We start from the raw sequence: 7,453 nt of genomic DNA on the forward strand, positions 1-7,453 counted from the left end.
AAAAATGGGTCTGTGCCGAGCAGGAGGCAGAGGCCGTGGCCAGCCAGCCCAGGCAGTGCTCAGACGGCGGTGACAGGATGCTCCCCTCGCTGAAGGCAGCTGTTGCTCTCCTGTCCCTGCTCCAGCTCATCTCTTCCACGTCCGTGACTCACCTGCACAAGCAGATGCTGCTGGAGATCACCCGCCAAGTGCGACAGCTCAACTCAGCAGTGAAGGTAAATGTGCTGCCCCTGCTGCCCCTGCTCTGCTCACCCACCACGGGAGCTTCCCTGATGATGATGGTCCTTGATGTCCCACGGTGTCCAAGGCCAGGCACTCCTGCCTAGGCCTGCAGGAGCCCTTCCCATTCCCTCAGTCCACTCCATCCCACCTCCAGCCTGGGGCACCCTGGCCCATCTCAGCCAAGACTTGGTGTGATCAGCACTTGATTGGTGGCACAAGCAGCTGCTGGGGTCAGGTCAGCTGAAGTTTTCCACCTGACATTTGGTACATTGCAGCAAAAAATGTTGAGGAACAAGAAAGTTGCTGTGGCAGGGTGATCGAGGCAGCCTGGGATGTGGGCATGGTGGCCTGGGGCAGTGTGAGCTGCCAGGAAGTCCCTGCTCTGCTCCCACTGAGCACCCAGGGACCCTCCTGCTCCTTCCCAAACAGCTGCTTGCAAGTGCTGTGCCAGCCCAGGTCCTGTGTGCAGGAGCCTGTTTGGAACTATTTGCTGAAAGATGGATCTCAGTGGTGGCACCATCAAGGGTGCTGGAGAGGGATGGAGACACGGTGCCCTTCCTGGTGGAGGGCACAGCTGGTGACTCCTCAGGGATGGTCTCATCATGATGGTCTGGTAATGACGACTCTCTCTTGTGTCACCTCTCCAGGTCCCCTGCAATGACACCCGGGTGGCCCAGGTCTCCTTCACCAGCCCAGAGGTAAAACACCCATGGAGAGACAGGCAGAAAAGGCAGTCATAATAAACCCAGACCAGGCAGTGCCCTCCCCCCACGGGGCACAGCCCACGAAGCTGGGGCAGCTTTGTTGGTCACCCAAGAGCTGCTCAGGTGGGCACTGGAGCGAGGCTGTGCCTCCATCCCACATCTCTGTGCCCTGACCCCGGGGCAGAGCCCAGGGCCCGGGGCACTGCAGGGGCTGCGACTGCAGCTGTGACACGGGAGCAGGTTGGGAAACCACTGTGAAACCTCCTGCCAGTCCTGGATAAGTAGCTTCAACTTAAACCAGCTCGGTGGCTTGACCCGTTCCCCTCCGTGTCCCGCAGCTGTCGGAGAGGGAGCTGCTGTGCCAGGCTGCCGAGGCGCTCGCCAGGGTCACCCGCTGCAAGGACTACGAGCCGCTGGTCACCAACCTGCGGAGGCTGCAGGGCAGGACGGTAAGGAGGGGCTGACCCCGGCCCAGGGCCCGCTCCCGGGGGTACCGGGGCTGATCACACCGGCACTGCCTCTCCTGGGTGGGGCCAGAGCGGGCACTGCAGGATAACCTGTCTCCACGGGAGGAGGGCGACAGTCCCCGCCAGCCCCACCACCCCGAGCAGTGGCCGTGGGGGTCACACCGGTGGCCAAGGGCACATGTTCTGAGCCGCGGGGCACATGTTCTGAGCAAAGGACAAACCCCAGTCTCCCGGGGCAGCATCCTCACCGCTCTGAATGATTCATGTGGTGATGGAGGCAAGCAAACTGCCTGTCTGGGCTGGAAGCCTGGCTACCCACCGTCCCTGCTGCCAAATCCCGCTGCCAGCTCTAAGTTATTTACACTTTTCCTTCCCCAGAACTGCCACCTGAGCAATGACACCGAGATCTACCTGCGCCACTTCTTGCCAGCGCTGGGGAACTTCACGCAGGGGATGTACCGGCGTCCCAGAGCATCGGCTGCGCAGTGACACGGCGCTGCTGTCACCCCGGGGCTGCCACTGCTGGGAGCTCGAAAATAGGGTTTGCAGAGCCGTTTGTTATTTTGCTCCTCGTTGCATGCACTTCCTCAGCCCTGCCCCAGCCCTCCTAAACCCAACCCAACCCGCACAGCACCTCCGGGAGTGTCCGCCGGGCACCCGGGGCCGCTCGGCTCCGTGGGAAATGTGCCCTGCCCGGCAGGCACCCGACACGTCCCAAACTTTCCACCCCGGTGCCCGTGTTCGATGTTACTCAGCCTCAGCAGGAGAGGTCTCGTTTGGACGAGGCTGCCCTTTACCCTCCCTTGCAGCCCCGCGGCTCGTCCCGCTGGGATGGACCCTCGGGGTGTGATCACCTGGGAGGGATGTGGGAGCGTTTGCCCAGCGCGGAGGAGCAGAGCATCCTGGAGAGCATCCTGGACCGGTTGCGGGAGCCCGAGCTCTTAACTCATTCATCTTCTCCTGCAGCACCTACCAAAACCAAAACCAGATTATCTGCTTCCTGTTCCCCTCAATGAAGAGAGGTTTCTTCACAATCATCCTTCTCTTCCTAAAAAGATCAAAATCTAATCTGAAATGATGCATTTTTCGCTAACGTGTTGCTACAACAGCTGAGGGGGGGACGACTCCTGGGAGCAGAGCCGGGGAAGTGCAGCTTTCGAGAGCAAAAGCTGGGAGGGGAAACGGGGGGAGGGTTAGAACTGTTACTGCAACTTCAGTGTGTCTCTTCTATTGTCAGTGGCTTTTAAGTTATTAATAGTGAAGACAGGAGAGTCTGTAGCAGAACTTTGGATCTAATGGGTGCTCATCAGCATCATACTTCGGGATTTTATTTATTATTATATATTATTTAAATAACTTATTTTTATAATGTGTAATCTAAAGATTCAAGACCAAAAAGTCCTGTCTGTTTAAAGCTTTTCTTTGCTTGGAACCCAAAATAAAAAGGAAAAGCCAGTATTCAGGCTTTCAGGTAATTTATAGTTCTGGGGAATAGTCATATTTAAAATACTGCTACCTCATTTTAGGGAACAGCAACAAATGAACATGTGCTGATTCATAATTTATTGTTCTCTCTATTTAAAACATTTGTATTATGAGAGTTAATATATACAAATTATCATGTATTAGAATGTCTTCATTTTATTATTTTTTTCGTATCAACTGTGCACTGATGTTCTTAAAGTGTCTCAGGGCTTAAGCAATAAATGACTGAAAAAGGAGCTCTTGGTGCCCGTGGTTTATGTGCTGGTTCCCTCTTACCTTCAGCAGAGAATGAGCACTGGGAGGTGCTGCCTCCTCGGTCAGTCGGCACAGGATGGGGTGGGGAATGCTGGCCTGTTTGGGGCAATGTACAGCAAATTTCCCCAGTCTGCCACTGAGAGAAAGGCTTCAAGAAAGCAAAAGGCACCAAAGAACCCACCTGACTTGTGGTACAGGAAATCCAGAGGGAAGGGAAGGGCTGGAGGAGGAAGGATGGGAGCCCCTGTTTGGGAAGAGGGCCACGGTGGAAGGGGTGAGGGGTGTGTTGGAGGGCAGGCTGTGGTCTGGGGGCACTGGAGGCTGGAAGAGGAGCCAGTGGGTGCAAAGTGGAGCTGCAGGCAGGGAAAGGTTTGTCTGATGGGCCAGGGAAGGGACAGGGCTGGCTCAGGGACCAGAGCCTGCCTGGGGCCAGCAGCACAGGAACACATGTGAGAAATAAATCTGCAAAATAACTGCTGGAAATTGTTATAAATGTAGGAAATGGCTCTAAATGTGTGTGATGGGGGCTCAACAGCATCCCTGGGATTTGCTGTGGGTAAATCCCAGCACTATGGGCAGCAGGCAGGGCAGCAGGAATGCATGGGCAGAGCAGAACACCCCTGGTGCCACAGTCCCCCCTGACAGCCTGGCAAACCCCCCCAGCCCTGTCTCAGGGCTGCCCCACACTCACTCCAGTGCAGGCCAGCGAGGGCAAAGCTGAGCCTGTGGCTGTGGCTTTTGCTGGGTCTGGTTCCAGCAGAGGGGTCTGGTGCTGGGGGCCTGGGCAGGATCCTCATGGGATGGGAGATGCTCCAAATCAGAGCCCAAGGGAGAGAAAGGCAAAGGAGGAAAGCTGAGGACACATTCCTGAATCAAGCACCTTCCTTTGGTGGGAAAATGGGCACGTTCATCCCTGGATGGTGGCTGGGACAGAGGCACAGCCAGGGTTCCAGAAACAGTGGGGACTCCCCTGGGGCTGGAGCTGTCCCTGCAGTGAGTGATGGGGCCATCACTGCCATCAGCTGCATCCCACCCCAGGGAAAGGGTATGGGAATTTTTTCCTTCACTCCTATGTTGGATTGACCCTGGATGGACATCAGGGTCCCACCAAAGCCACCGTGTCACCCTCAGCTGGGCAGTGGGGAGAATACAATGAAAGGCTTGTGGGTTGAGATAAGGACAGAGAGAGAACACTCAGCACTTACTCTCACAGGCAAAACAGATTCAACCTGGGGAAAAAATAATTAATTAAAGTTATTGCCAATCAAATCAGAGTAGGACAATGAGAAATAAAAACTGAATCTTAAAACACCCTCATTACACTTCTTCCTTCTTCCCAGGCTTAACTTCACCCCTGATTTTCTCTCCCTCCTCCTCTCACAGCTTCTCTAGCTGTGTTTTACAGGGTTTTTCCCATTCTAAAAAACATTATCCCTGAAGCACTGCCAGTGTTGCCCATGGGCTCAAGCCTTGTCCAGCAGTGGGTCCCTCTTGGAACCACTAGCATTGGCTCCATCAGGCACAGGGAAGCTTCCAGCAGCTTCTCACAGAACCCAGCTCTGTAGCCTCCCACTTCCCAAACCCTGCCACACAAACCCAGCAGGGTTGGTGACTTTCCCATCACACAGTGATGCAGTTTTCCACCATGATTCAGCCTGAGTAGCTCAAAGGTTAAATTTTTCTGTGATTTGAGCATTTTCTGTTCACTTACTCCAGCTTTAGAGCACCCCACCATGACCACTGGGGAAATCACTGTGTCTGCAGAATGGGGCTACTGCCTCCATCCCCTTCTCCAGCATCACTGTCAGGCAGGGATTCTCCCACCACCACTCATCCCAGAGTAGTGGGATCTCTCTGGGCACCCTGGTGAGGACTCACCATCTATGGAGGCCAGGGATGCAGTGCTGCAGCCAGAGTTCCCTCATCTGCTCTCCAACACAAGTAGGGCAGGTAGGAAATGGTCCAGCTCCATGGGCAAATCCCTCACAAAGGTCTTTCTGAGTCAGTGGCTTCATCTCACTTCATCTGGGGCTTGTCAGAATTAAACAAACATCACTCTCAGTGTGGCTGCTCCTGGATTCATCGAGTGCTCACAAGATGCTTATCAAGCATCTGATGGCAAGTTGCTGTTTGAGTTAGAAAAAGCCCTATTAGTTATTACAAAACTCCAAAGTTTCCCAGCTGAGTCTCTCAGTGTGATTTCTGGGGTAGCACTGGGGGGCTGGTGGAGCCCATCAGCCAAAGGCTCAGGCTGTTCCCTGAGCAGGGCAGGATGGATGGGGCAGCCTCCAGCTCCCCGAGATGCTAGAGCAGAGCCACACAACGTTTCCCCAGCACTGACACCCCAGGACTACCCTCGTCAGCTCCCTGTCCCTTGCCCACATCCTCGCAGGGGGTCACGCTGTTTTAGGGGCCCTGTCTGCTCAGGAGGGCCCCCAGCTCCCCACAACCCCCCTGGGTGATGCCCTGCTCCTGCCCAGGTGGGTTTTGTCCCCCCATGGCTCTGCCACACTTTCTGTTCCTCCCTGGATTAAGAAACCCAGGGACAGATATCATCCTGCAGATGAAGGATGCTTTGCACGCTCTGGAGATATTCAAATGAAATGTGATGGAATATATACAGGATACTTAGAGGAAAACAAAAAGCAAAGCTCCATTACTAGAGTGTAGTGGGCTCCCCAGTTCAGCCACTTCCAACTCGTGATGTAGAGAAAGCCTTGGGATATGGAGAAATGGAGAATCCCCAGAGCAGGCAGTTTTACACACTCTTGTGTGTGACCTGACTCCCACCACCCTTATCTCACCGTGGAAATTTCCTACATTGAAACATCATGCAAGATCAGAAGAAAATTTTGACTTGCACAAAAAAGACCTGTTGTCCTAATTGGGAGCAACTTTGGAAAGTGCAGATAAGGGAAAAATAAGTTTTTTCCCTCCGATTCAGCAATCTTTACAGCCATAAATTGAGGTGCTCCCTCCAAAAATACACACACAGGTACAGATCACCAAAATATCCTGAGGCTGTGAGCTGAGACGATGCAGGCCATGAGCATCCTGGGCCGGGTCCTGCTCCCCCTCCTGGCGCTGTTGGCCTGCCAGGGTGACGTGGTGACCTCGTGGACACACACGCTGCGGACCAACATGCTGAAGGAGAGCATCAGGCTGCTGCACCAGCTCCAGCAGACAGAGGTAGGGCTGGTTGGGGCTTTACCTGCTGAGGGGAGGGACAGGGAGGTTCAGCAGGCTCGGGGAGAGCGATGAGGACCCCGAGGGAGGTGCTGAGCACGGGGCTGGTGGTGCTGGGAGCGTGTCTGTGCGTGCACGTGTCAGGATGGGCCCGGGCAGCGCTGCCTCCAGCCTGACTGCTCCTCTCCTTTGTGTCTTGGTAAAGGTTTCCTGTAACGAGATGAACGTGACAAATATTTTTGCAGACTATAAGGTAAGAAAGAAAAGCTAACTTGTCCTTGTTCAAAAATAATCATACAACCCTGATGGGTACTGGGAGAGGATGCTGGGGGCAGAGGACAGCACAGGGCAGTCAGAGGCAGGTGGGAAGCCCAGGATTGCCCCTGTTCTGGTGTGGTGCTGTGGAGGAGCAAGGAGCCCACTGTGAGTCCCCAGGATCAGTGCTGGGCTGACCAGTTGGTCCTCACTGCTCCTGGTGCCCTGCACAGGTGCCCTCACCTTCCCAACCCACCTCTGCCTCCCCAAAGCAGCATTGGCGGCTTCTGGTCTGGGCCAGGGGGAGGGATGGGCCTGTGCTTGAGCAGGCTTGGGGGTTTCAGCTTTTCCAAAAGGAAGAGAGGGCCATGTCCCTGTGCCTTGGAGTGCTGTCCCTGCCCAGGCACCCCTGAGCACTGGTCACACACACTGTCCCTCCTGAGCCCCTTATCTGGGGATGGCTCTTCAGTCAGCACGAGATATAATAGCAGATAGTAGAGCCTCTTTGTGCTCTGAGAACTGCTGCCTAAGCCCAGCTCCCAGCCCCAGAGTTCCTGTTTTCACAGCAAGCCCACAGCCTCACCTCGTGCTGCACCGGCGGGTGGGATCCGAGGGGTGCAGCAGCCTTCCTTCCCTGGGGGGCTGGGGGTCCCCACACCCCTCCTGCCACAGGGACTGGCCCTGGGAGGGAGGAGAGGTGCCCAAAATGCTGCACAGCACCACGTTCCCAGATCTGTCACTGCCCACAGGGCCGGGCCGGTTGCTGGTCTGAAGCTGCTGTTGGGGTGAAAGCTGAGGAGATGGAGCAGGCAGAGCTCTCAGGGACATGCCCATGTGGGGGCACGGGGATCATCCCCCAGGGAAGAAAGTCAAGTATTT

This window comes from Manacus candei, unplaced genomic scaffold (genome assembly GCF_025592945.1).
Source record: "Manacus candei isolate 608988 ecotype Guabito, Panama unplaced genomic scaffold, ASM2559294v1 h1tg000037l, whole genome shotgun sequence".
In the NCBI taxonomy this organism is placed as follows: Eukaryota; Metazoa; Chordata; class Aves; order Passeriformes; family Pipridae; genus Manacus; species Manacus candei.